Consider the following 13,775-nt stretch of genomic DNA (forward strand, 5'->3'; position numbering starts at 1 on the left):
TAATTTTAGCTTCATCTGCTCTGCAGTTTTATTGTAACCTCTTTGTTCCATTTCTGAAACAAGTAGCCGGAAAATTTCAACATGTTTATGTCTTTTTCCATCCATTATTGATAATATTTGTTTTTCCGTGCATAATTCTAAAAAAAAAAAACACGCGTCTCTTCTTCCCAATTTTGTCTTTTTTAACACATTATATTAATTATCGCAGATTTATTCTCACAAGACGAAGACATTATTAACTATTAACTGAAGAAAACTTGAGAAAACCTAAATCGCCTATTACATAATACGGAAATGTTTACACCGTTACAAGTGTGCTGAAAATGCGTACTATTTTGATACGATACGTATGTTTGATTTGTATCGTACCAGACTATACGTCATCGTTAACACCATCGAATTAAATTAATTTAGTACGTATATTGTACTTAGTACGCGTATCAAACAACCGGTGTAAACTAAGCCGTTGCCATCAATGCCATCATTGCCACGATTGCCGTCATTATCACAATTGCCATCATTGCTATTATTGTCACAAATGCCACCATTTCTGCTACTGCTATCATTGCCATCTTTTTGATAACGTTACCAAGCATTTATTCCATAATGTGCCATTCCATTTCCATATTGCCATTTCATTGCCATCATTAAAATTATCGAGAACATTGCCCAAAGATTGTAAGGCTATAGGCTGACTAATGGCACTGATGTCAATCATGTGCATTGTTGAAATGTTGAAATGAATGCAATAGTGGTAATGATGGCAATAATGGGAATGCTGTGAATGAGAGACTATCTCACATATTACAAGCAGAACAGGGAGTCACCACTACATCAAAATAATATCAAAATGATTATTATAAGTCACTTTTCGATCAATTAAGATTTGATGTCATTTTCACTTACTGTTCTGCTTGGGATTAATCTTTAGCGGACAAATGGTGATAAAATCAACCAGAGATCTTTAGTCGATTTTTTGACAAAAACTTGACGAAAAATGATGAATTTTTCAAAATTAAAAAAAACTTGGAAAAAATTAACTTCTGACATTTCGTATACGACAGGCGAAAGGGTTATTAAAACGCGGAATGGTCCATAAAATTTCGGTAACAATTTTGCCGTAAAGCTTTGAGCCGCGGACGATAGGACGTGGTATCTCTTCAAAACGATCTCCCACTACAAAAACTGTACCACGCCGACGCTGATTATAATACGTAACTTGTTTTTGGTAGGCTTGCTCGAGATTTTCTGGTACCCATTCAACGCTCGTAAGTCTTGCATACGTCGTGACCGATATTTTGCCACTATAATGACATGAATAATCTTTAGCGGAAAAACGGTGAAAGATAGTCCAACTTTGGTCAATTTTTTGACAAGAATAGATGTCAGAAGTGAATCTTTTTCAAGTTCTTTATAATTTTTCAGAAATTCAAGGGAATTCTGAATCACTAACGCCACAATTGCCATCATTCCCACTATTGTTATCATTTCTATCATTGCCATTTCCATAGCCGTCATAGTAGTGACAATACGATTGCCCGATCATCATCGCCATCATCGCCACCATCGCCATCATTGCCAACATCGCCATAATCGCCATCATCGTCATAATCATCGCCATCATCGCCAAAATCGCCATCATCGCCATCATCGACATCATAGCCATCATCGCCATCATCGAAATCATCGCCATCATCGCCATTATTGCCATCATCGCCAATATCGCTATCATCGCCATCATCGCCATAATCGCCATCATCGCCATCATCGCCATTATTGCCATCATCGCCACCATCATCGCCATCCTCATCGCTATCATTGCCGTTAACGCCAAAAGACTTATATCAGTCAAAGTTCGAAATTTTTGAGTAAAATTTTTTTTGTGAATTTCTCCAATATCTCTGCGTTCTGATAGCCACCCGAAGAGTTCTAACTTTTATCATGATGGATCGAATTGCTAAAGTGAAAAACGAAAAACTAATATCAGTCAAATTTCGAAATTTTTGAGTAAAATTTTTTTTGCCAATTTCTCCAATATTTCTTCGTACTGATAGCTCCCAGAAGAGTTCTAACTTTCATCATGATGGATCGAATCGCTAAAGTAAAAAACGAAAGACATATATCAATCAAAGTTCGAAATCTTTGAGTAAAATCTTTTTGTGAATTTCTCTTTTCGAAAATCGAAAGACTTATATCAGTCAAAGTTCGAAATTTTTGAGTAAAATTTTTTTTGCCAATTTCTCCAATATTTCTGTGTTCCGATAGCCCACAGAAGAGTTCTAACTGTTATCATGATGGATCGAATCGCTAAAGTGAAAAACGAAAGACTTATATCAGTCAAAGTTCGAAATTTTTGAGTAATATTTTTTTTGCGATTTTCTCCCATATCTTTATGTTCTGAGAGCCCCCAGAAGAGTTCTAACCTTTATAATGATGGATCGAATCGCTAAAGTAAAAAACGAAAGACTTATATCAGTCGAAGTTCGAAATTTTTGAGTAAAATTTTTTTTGCCAATTTCTCCAATATTTCTGGGTTCTGATAGCCCTCAGAAGAGTTCTAACTTTTATCATGATGGATCGAATCGCTAAAGTAAAAAACGAAAGACATATATCAGTCAAAGTTCGAAATTTTTGAGTAAAATTTTTTTTGCCAATTTCTCCAATATTTCTGTGTTCCGATAGCCCACAGAAGAGTTCTAACTGTTATCATGATGGATCGAATCGCTAAAGTGAAAAACGAAAGAGTTATATCAGTCAAAGTTCGAAATTTTTGAGTAAAACTTTTTTTGCGAATTTCTCCAATATCTCTGTGTTGTGATAGCCCCAAAAAGAGTTCTAACTTTTATCATGATGGATCGAATCGCTAAAGTGAAAAACGAAAGACTTATATCAATCAAAGTTCATAATTTTTGAGTAAAATTTTTTTGCGAATTTCTCCAATATCTCTGTGTTATGATAGCCCCCAGAAGAGTTCTAACTATTATCATGATGGATCGAATCGCTAAAGTGAAAATCGAAAGACTTATATCAGTCAAAGTTCGAAATTTTTGAGTAAAATTTTATTCCGAATTTCTCCTATATCTCTGTGTTCTGATAGCCCCCGGAGGAATTCTAACTTTTATCGTGATGGATCATTGAGTTAAAGTGAAAATCGAAAGACTTATATCAGTCAAAGTTCGAAATTTTTGAGTAAAATTTTTTGCGAATTGCTCCAATATCTCTGTGTTCTGATAGCCACCAGAGGAATTCTAACTTTTATCAAGATGGATCGAATCGCTAAAGTGAAAAACGAAAAACTTATATCAGTCAAATTTCGAAATTTTTGAGTAATATTTTTTTTGCAAATTTCTCCAATATTTCTGTGTTCTGATAGCCCCCAAAAGAGTTCTAACTTTTATCATAATGGACCGAATCGCTAAAGTGAAAATCGAAAGACTTATATCAGTCAAAGTTCGAAATTTTGAAAAAAATTTTTTTTGTGAATTTCTCTTTTCGAAAATCGAAAGGCTTATATCAGTCAAAGTTCAAAATTTTTGAGTAAAATTTTTTTGCCAGTTTCTCCAATATTTCTGTGTTCTGATAGCCCCCAGAAGATTTCTAACTTTTATCATGATGGATCGATTCGTTAAAGTGAAAAACGAAGGAGTTATATCAGTCAAAGTTCGAAATTTTTGAGTAAAACTTTTTTTGCGAATTTCTCCAATATCTCTGTGTTCTGATAGCCCCCAGAAGAGTTCTAACTTTTATCATGATGGATCGAATCGCTAAAGTGAAAAACGAAAGACTTATATCAGTCAAAGTTCGAAATTTTTGAGTAATATTTTTTTTGTGATTTTCTCCAATATCTTTGTGTTCTGAGGCCCCCAGAAGAGTTCTAACTTTTATAATGACGGATGGAATCGCTAAAGTAAAAAACGAAAGAGTTATATCAGTCAAAGTTCGAAATTTTTGAGTAAAATTTTTTTTGCGAATTTCTACAATATCTATGTGTTCTGGTAGCCCCCAGAAGAGTTCTAACTTTTATCATGATGGATCGAATCGCTAAAGTGAAAAACGAAAAACTTATATCAGTCAAATTTCGAAATTTTTCAGTAAAACTTTTTTTGCCAATTTCTCCAATATTTCTGGGTTCTTATAGTCCCCACAAGAGTTCTAACTTTTATCATGATGGATCGAATCGCTAAAATAAAAACCGAAAGACATATATCAGTCAAAGTGCGAAATTTTTGAATAAAATTTTTTTTGCAAATTTCTCCAATATTTTTGTGTTCTGATAGCCCCCAGAAGAGTTCTAACTTTTATCATAATGGATCGAATCGCTAAAGTGAAAATCGAAAGACTTATATCAGTCAAAGTTCGAAATTTTTGAGTAAAATTTTTTTTGGAAATTTCTCCAATATTTTTGTGTTCTGATAGCCCCCAAAAGATTTCTGACTTTTATCATGATAGATCGAATTGCTAAAGTGAAAAACGAAACAGTTATATCAGTCAAAGTTCGAAATTTTTTAGTAAAATTATTTTTGCGAATTTCTCCAATATCTTTGTGTTCTGAGAGCCCCCAGAAGAGTTCTAACTTTTATAATGATGGATCGAATCGCTAAAGTAAAAAACGATAGTTTTATATCAGTCAAAGTTCGAAATTTTTAAGTAATATTTTTTTTGCGAATTTCTCCAAAATTTCTGTGTTCTGAAAGCCCCCCAAAGATTTCTAACTTTTATCATAATGGATCGAATCGCTAAAGTGAAAAACGGAAGAGATATATCAGTCAAAGTTCGTAATATTTGAGTAAAATTTTTTTTGCGAATTTCTCCAATATCTCTGTGTTGTGATAGCCCCCAGAAGAGTTCTAACTTTTATCATGATGGATCGAATCGCTAAAGTGAAAAACGAAAGACTTATATCAGTCAAAGTTGATAATTTTTGAGTAAAATTTTTTTGCGAATTTCTCCAATATCTCTGAGTTCTGATAGCCCACAGAAGAGTTCTAACTGTTATCATGATGGATCGAATCGCTAAAGTGAAAATCGAAAGACTTATATCAGTCAAATTTCGAAATTTTTGAGTAAAATTTTTTTTGCCAATTTCTCTAATATTTCTGTGTTCCGATAGCCCACAGAAGATTTCTAACTTTTATCGTGATGGATCGAATCGCTAAAGTGAAAATCGAAAGACTTATATCAGTCAAAGTTCATAATTTTTGAGTAAAATTTTTTTGCGAATTTCTCCAATATCTTTGAGTTCTGATAGCCTCCAGAAGAGTTCTAACTTTTATCATGATGGATCGAATCGCTAAAGTGAAAAACGAAAGACTTATTTCAGTCAAAGTTCGAAATTTTTGAGTAAAACTTTTTTTGCGAATTTCTCTAATATCTCTGTGTTGTGATAGCCCCCAGAAGAGTTCTATCTTTTATCATGATGGATCGAATCGCTAAAATGAAAAACAAAAGACTTATATCAGTCAAAGTTCGAAATTTTGAGTAAAATTTTTTTGTGAAATTCTCTTTTCGAAAATCGAAAACCTTATATCAGTCAAAGTATGAAATTTTTTAGTAAAATTTTTTTTTTTTGCCAATTTCTCCAATATTTTTGTGTTCTGATAGCCCCCAGAAGAGTTTTTACTTTTATCATGATGGATCAAATCTCTAAAGTGAAAAACGAAAGACATATATCACCCCCCGACGGAATTCACGGCCGAAGCCCTGGCATGGTCATATGCCAGGGCTAAGGCCGTCCGCCTGCAGGGCGGACTGGTTACCCCCAGGGTCGCCGCGCTATTGCGAGAAAGGGCTCGCCGTCGGGCCATGAGGTCTTGGCGGGAGAGTCTCGCCAATGACCCGCCGGCGGCGGGATCTTGGGTCTTGGAGGCCGTCCTGCCCCACTTGGACGAATGGGTGGGCCGCCCTTGGGGCGGCTTGTCCTACCGGACGACACAAGTGCTTACCGGGCATGGCTGCTTCGGTGAGTATCTGTGCAGAATAAAGAAGGAGTCGACGACGCAGTGCCACCATTGCGACGCCGAAAGGGACTCCGCGCAGCACACGCTGGAACACTGTCCAGCGTGGGAGGAGCTGCGCGGAGTCCTAAGAAGAGAAATCGGTTACGATCTCTCCCTGCGGACCATCATTAGCCAGTGGCCCGTCAGCCAAAAGGCGGCGGGGGTGCGGGCGATCAGCTGCCGTCGCCCGCTCCCTTCCCACAATTAGGGAGGAGGAGGAGAGCGACGGCGCTAACACAGAGAGGGGGCGACCCTCCTCCCCAGCGGCTGCCGGCCACGCCTTCATGACGCGCAGTCGCGTGAGGTGAGTGGCCCATCGCTATAACGGTGAACACGGCGAGGCAGACCCGACCTGACGGTCCGGGGGGGACGATTCTGCGATGTTAAGCGGAGCCGTACCCCCCACCCCTGCCGCGCCGGAGATGGGGCGAGGGAAGTTTCTACCTCTCCGCCCCCAGGGTAGTTAGCATGACCGCGCCGCCGTCAGCGCGGCGCGAAGAGGCCCGGGGCTGCGGCGGGGGCCGGATATCCCGGGCTTTACAACCAAACCATCAGGGTAAGAGGCGGGGGGGGTGGTGTCCCCCTCCCCCGACCTAGGGCAAATCAGGCCCACAAGCCCTGCCGGGTGTGCCCACGTTAGGGTACACCCGGCGTGTCGAATCGGCTTAGCCTGGGACCGGTGGGCTCCGGAAGCATGCTGCACGCGTTCCCGGAGCCCCCCAGTCACGGACCAGGGCAGGACACCCGGAGAGGTTGTATGTCCCCGCCGACACGTCGTCGGCGGGGAAGAGCCCCACATAACCACCATGCCTCCCCCGGGGCCTGGGGTATGCGGTAACGCATTTCCTCTCCGTTACAAAAAAAAAAAAAAAAAGACTTATATCAGTCAAAGTTCGAAATTTTTAAGTAATATTTTTTTTGCGAATTTCTCCAATATCTCTGTGTTCTGATAGCCCCGAGACGAGTTCTAATTTTTATCATAATGGATCAAATCGTTAAAGTGAAAAACGAAAGATATATATCAGTCAAAGTACGAAATTTATGAGTACAATTTTTTTTGCGAATTTCTTAAATATCTCTGCGTTTTGATAGCCCCCAGAAGAGTTCTAACTTTTATCATAATGGATCGAATCGCTAAAGTGAAAGACGAAAAAGTTATATCAGTCAAAGTTCGAAATATTTGAGTAAAATTGATTTTTTTCCGATTTTTTCCAATATCTCTGTGTTCTGATAGCCCACAGAAGAGTTATAACCTTTATCATGATGTATCGAATCGCTGAAGTGAAAAAGGAAAGACTTATATCAGTCAAATTTCGAAATTTTTGAGTAAAATTTTTTTTGCGAATATCTCCAATATCTCTGTGTTCTGATAGCCCCGAGAAGAGTTCTAACTTTTATCATAATGGATCAAATTGTTAAAGTGAAAAACGAAAGGGTTATATCAGTCAAAGTACGAAATTTATGAGTAAAACTTTTTTTGCGAATTTCTCAAATATCTCTGCGTTTTGATAGCCCCCAGAAGAGTTCTAACTTTTATCATAATGGATCGAATCGCTAAAGTGAAAGACGATAGAGTTATATCTGTCAAAGTTCGAAATTTTTGAGTAAAATTGGTTTATTTCCGAATTTCTCTAATATCTCTGTGTTCTGATAGCCCACAGAAGAGTTATAACTTTTATCATGATATATCGAATCGCTGAAGTGAAAGACGAAAGAGTTATATCAGTCAAAGTTCGAAATTTTTGAGTGAAATTTTTTTTGCGAATTTCTCCAATATCTCTGCGTTTTGATAGCCCCCAGAAGAGTTCTAACTTTTATCATAATGAATCGAATCGCTGAAGTGAAAGACGAAAGAGTTATATCAGTCAAAGTTCGAAATTTTTGAGTAAAATTGGTTTTTTTCCTTTTTTTTCCAATATCTCTGTGTTCTGATAGCCCACAGATGAGTTATAACTTTTATCATGATGTATCGAATCGTTGAAGTGAAAAAGGAAAGACTTATATCAGTCAAAGTTCGAAATTTTTGAATAAAATTTTTTTTGCGAATTTCTCCAATATCTCTGTGTTCTGATAGCCCCGAGACGAGTTCTAAATTTTATCATAATGGATCAAATCGTTAAAGTGAAAAACGAAAGAGTTTTTCAGTCAAAGTACGAAATTTATGAGTAAAATTTTTTTTGCGAATTTCTTAAATATCTCTGCGTTTTGATAGCCCACAGAAGAGTTCTAACTTTTATCATAATGGATCGAATCGCTAAAGTGAAAGACGAAAAAGTTATATCAGTCAAAGTTCGAAATATTTGAGTAAAATTGATTTTTTTCCGATTTTTTACAATATCTCTGTGTTCTGATAGCCCACAGAAGAGTTATAACTTTTATCATGACGTATCGAATCGCTGAAGTGAAAAAGGAAAGACTTATATCAGTCAAATTTCGAAATTTTTAAGTAAAATTTTTTTGCGAATTTCTCCAATATCTCTGTGTTCTGATAGCCCCGAGACGAGTTCTAACTTTTATCATAATGGATCAAATCGTTAAAGTGAAAAACGAAAGAGTTATATCAGTCAAAGTACGAAATTTTTGAGTAAAATTTATTTTACAAATTTCTCAAATATCTCTGCGTTTTGATAGCCCCCAGAAGAGTTCTAACTTTTATAATAATGGATCGAATCGCTAAAGTGAAAGACGATAGAGTTATATCTGTCAAAGTTCGAAATTTTTGAGTAAAATTGGTTTTATTCCGAATTTCTCTAATATCTCTGTGTTCTGATAAACCACAGAAGAGTTGTAACTTTTATCACGATGTATCGAATTGTTGAAGTGAAAAAGGGAAGACTTATATCAGTCAAATTTCGAAATTTTTGAGTAAAATTTTTTTGGCGAATTTCTTTAATATCTCTGTGTTCTCATAGCCCCGTGAAGAGTTCTAACTTTTATCATTATAGATCAAATCGTTAAAGTGAAACACGAAAGAGTTATATCAAAGTACGAAATTTTTGAGTAAAACTATTTTGCGAATTTTTCAAATATCTCTGTGTTTTTATAGCTCCCAGAAGAGTTCTAACTTTTATTATAATCGATCGAATCGCTAAAGTGAAAAACGAAAGAGTAATAACAATCAAAGTACGGAATTTTTGAGTAAAACTTTTTTGCGAATTTCTCAAATATCTCTGTGTTTTTATAGCCCCCAGAAGAGTTCTAACTTTTATCATAATAGATCGAATCGCTAAAGTGCAAGACGAATGAGTTATATGAGTCAAAGTTTGAAATTTTTGTGTAAAATTGGTTTTTTTCCGAATTTCTCCAATATCTCTGTGTTCTGATAGCCCACAGAAGAGTTGGAACTTTTATCACGATGTATCGAATTGTTGAAGTGAAAAAGGGAAGACTTATATCAGTCAATATCCGAAATTTTTGAGTAAAATTTTTTTTGCGAATTTCTTTAATATCTCTGTGTTCTCATAGTCCCGAGAGGAGTTCTAACTTTTATCATTATGGATCAAATCGTTAAAGTGAAACACGAAAGATTTATATCAAAGTACGAAATTTTTGAGTAAAACTTTTTTGTGGATTTCTCAAATAACTCTGTGTTTTTATAGCCCCCAGAAGAGTTCTAACTTTTATCATAATAGATCGAATCGCTAAAGTGCAAGACGAAAGAATTATATCAGTCAAAGTTCGAAAGTTTGAGTAAAATTGGTTTTTTTCCCAATTTCTCCAATATCTCTGTGTTCTGATAGCCCACAGAAGAGTTGTAACTTTTATCACGATGTATCGAATTGTTGAAGTGAAAAAGGGAAGACTTATATCAGTCAAATTTCGAAATTTTTGAGTAAAATTTTTTTTGCGAATTAATTTAGTATCTCTGTGTTCTCATAGCCCCGAGTAGAGTTCTAACCTTTATCATTATCGATCAAATCGTTAAAGTGAAAAACCAAAGAGATATATCGATTAAAGTACTAAATTTTTGAGTAAAACTTTTCTGCGAATTTCTCAAATATCTCTGTCTTTTTATAGCCCCCAGAAGAGTTCTAACTTTTATCATAATAGATCCAATCGCTAAAGTGCAAGACGAAAGGGTTATATCAGTCAAAGTTTGAAATTTTTGAGTAAAATTGTTTTTTTCCGAATTTCTCCAATATCTCTGTGTTCTGATTGCCCACAGAAGAGATGTAACTTTTATCACGATGTATCGAATTTTTGAAGTGAAAAAGGGAAGACTTATATCAGTCAAATTTCGAAATTTTTGAGTGAAATTTTTTTTGCGAATTTCTTTAATATCTCTGTGTTCCCATAGCCCCGAGAAGAGTTCTAACTTTTATCACTATGGATCAAATTGTTAAAGTGAAAAACCAAAGAGTTATATCAATCAAAGTACTAAATTTTTGAGTAAAACTTTTTTGAGAATTTCTCAAATATCTCTGTGTTTTTATAGCCCCGAGAAGAGTTCTAACTTTTATCATTATAGATCAAATCGTTAAAGTGAAACACGAAAGAGTTATATCAGTCATTGTTCGAAATTTTTGAGTGAAATTGGTTTTTTTCCGAATTACTCCAATATCTCTGTGTTCTGATAGCCCACAGAAGAGTTGTAACTTTTATCACGATGTATCGAATTGTTGAAGTGAAAAAAGGAATACTTATATCAGTCAAATTTCGAAATTTTTTAGTAAAATTTTTTTTGCGAATTTCTTTAATATCTCTGTGTTCTCATAGCCCCGAGAAGAGTTCTAACTTTCATCATTATGGATCAAATTGTTAAAGTGAAAAACCAAAGAGTTATATCAATCAAAGTACTAAAGCTTTGAGTAAAACTTTTTTGTGGATTTCTCAAATAACTCTGTGTTTTTATAGCCCCCAGAAGAGTTCTAACTTTTATCATAATAGATCGAATCGCTAAAGTGCAAGACGAAAGAGTTATATCAGTTAAAGTTCGAAATTTTTGTGTCAAATTGGTTTTTTTCCGAATTTCTCCAATATCTCTGTGTTCTGATAGCCCACAGAAGAGTTGGAACTTTTATCACGATGTATCGAATTGTTGAAGTGAAAAAGGGAAGACTTATATCAGTCAAATTTCGAAATTTTTGAGTAAAATTTATTTTGCGAATTTCTTTAATATCTCTGTGTTCTCATAGCCCCGAGAAGAGTTCTAACTTTTATCATTATGGATCAAATTGTTAAAGTGAAAAACCAAAGTGTTATATCAATCAAAGTACTAAATATTTGAGTAAAACTTTTTTGAGAATTTCTCAAATATCTCTGTGTTTTTGTAGCCCCCAGAAGAGTTCTAACTTTTATCATAATAGATCGAATCGCTAAAGTGCAAGACGAAAGGGTTAGATCTCTCAAAGTTTGAAATTTTTGAGTTAAATTGGTTTTTTTCCGAATTTCTCCAATATCTCTGTGTTCTGATTGCCCACAGAAGAGTTGTAACTTTTATCACGATGTATCGAATTTTTGAAGTGAAGAAGGGAAGACTTATATCAGTCAAATTTCGAAATTTTTCAGTGAAATTTTTTTTGCGAATTTCTTTAATATCTCTGTGTTCTCATAGCCCCGAGAAGAGTTCTAACTTTTATCATTATGGATCAAATCGCTAAATTGAGAAACGAAAGAGTTATATCAATCAAAGTACGAAATATTTAGGTAAAACTGTTTTGCGAATTTCTCAAATATCTCTGTGTTTTTATAGCCCCCAGAAGAGTTCAAACTTTTATCACAATCGATCGAATTGCTAAAGTGAAAAACGAAAGTGTTATAACAATCAAAGTACGAAATTTTTGAGTAAAACTTTTTTGCGAATTTCTCAAATATCTCTGTGTTCTCATAGCCCCGTGAAGAGTTCTAACTTTTATCATTATAGATCAAATCGTTAAAGTGAAACACGAAAGAGTTATATCAAAGTACGAAATTTTTGAGTAAAACTATTTTGCGAATTTCTCAAATATCTCTGTGTTTTTATAGCCCCCAGAAGAGTTCTAACTTTTATTATAATCGATCGAATCGCTAAAGTGAAAAACGAAAGAGTTATAACAATCAAAGTACGATATTTTTGAGTAAAACTTTTTTGCGAATTTCTCAAATATCTCTGTGTTTTTATAGCCCCCAGAAGAGTTCTAACTTTTATCATAATAGATCGAATCGCTAAAGTGCAAGACGAATGAGTTATATGAGTCAAAGTTTGAAATTTTTGTGTAAAATTGGTTTTTTTCCGAATTTCTCCAATATCTCTGTGTTCTGATAGCCCACAGAAGAGTTGGAAATTTTATCACGATGTATCGAATTGTTGAAGTGAAAAAGGGAAGACTTATATCAGTCAATGTCCGAAATTTTTGAGTAAAATTTTTTTTGCGAATTTCTTTAATATCTCTGTGTTCTCATAGCCCCGAGAAGAGTTCTAACTTTTATCACTATGGATCAAATTGTTAAAGTGAAAAACCAAAGAGTTATATCAATCAAAGTACTAAATATTTGAGTAAAACTTTTTTGAGAATTTCTCAAATATCTCTGTGTTTTTGTAGCCCCCAGAAGAGTTCTAACTTTTATCATAATAGATCGAATCGCTAAAGTGCAAGACGAAAGAGTTATATCAGTCATAGTTCGAAATTTTTGAGTGAAATTGGTTTTTTTCCGAATTACTCCAATATCTCTGTGTTCTGATAGCCCACAGAAGAGTTGTAACTTTTATCACGATGTATCGAATTGTTGAAGTGAAAAAGGGATTACTTATATCAGTCAAATTTCGAAATTTTTTAGTAAAATTTTTTTTGCGAATTTCTTTAATATCTCTGTGTTCTCATAGCCCCGAGAAGAGTTCTAACTTTTAACATTATGGATCAAATTGTTAAAGTGAAAAACCAAAGAGTTATATCAATCAAAGTTCTAAAGCTTTGAGTAAAACTTTTCTGTGGATTTCTCAAATAACTCTGTGTTTTTATAGCCCCCAGAAGAGTTCTAACTTTTATCATAATAGATCGAATCGCTAAAGTGCAAGACGAAAGGGTTAGATCTGTCAAAGTTTGAAATTTTTGAGTAAAATTGGTTTTTTTCCGAATTTCTCCAATATCTCTGTGTTCTGATTGCCCACAGAAGAGTTGTAACTTTTATCACGATGTATCGAATTTTTGAAGTGAAAAAGGGAAGACTTATATCAGTCAAATTTCGAAATTTTTCAGTGAAATTTTTTTTCCGAATTTCTTTAATATCTCTGTGTTCTCATAGCCCCGAGAAGAGTTCTAACTTTTATCATTTTGGATTAAATCGCTAAAGTGAGAAACGAAAGAGTTATATCAATCAAAGTACGAAATATTTAGGTAAAACTGTTTTGCGAATTTCTCAAATATCTCTGTGTTTTTATAGCCCCCAGAAGAGTTCAAACTTTTATCACAATCGATCGAATCGCTAAAGTGAAAAACGAAAGAGTTATATGAGTCAAAGTTTGAAATTGTTGTGTAAAATTGGTTTTTTTCCGAATTTCTCCAATATCTCTGCGTTCTGATAGCCCACAGAAGAGTTGTAACTTTTATCACGATGTATCGAATTGTTGAAGTGAAAAAGGGAAGACTTATATCAGTCAAATTTCGAAATATTTGAGTAAAATTTTTTTTGCGAATTTCTTTATCATCTCTGTGTTCTCATAGCCCCGAGGAGAGTTCTAACTTTTATCATTATGGATCAAATCGTTAAAGTGAAAAACGAAAGAGTTATATCAATCAAAGTTTGAAATATTTGAGTAAAACTATTTTGCGAATTTCTCAAATATCTCTGTGTTTTTAAAGC

This window comes from Solenopsis invicta, chromosome 8 (assembly GCF_016802725.1).
Source record: "Solenopsis invicta isolate M01_SB chromosome 8, UNIL_Sinv_3.0, whole genome shotgun sequence".
Classification (NCBI taxonomy): Eukaryota; Metazoa; Arthropoda; class Insecta; order Hymenoptera; family Formicidae; genus Solenopsis; species Solenopsis invicta.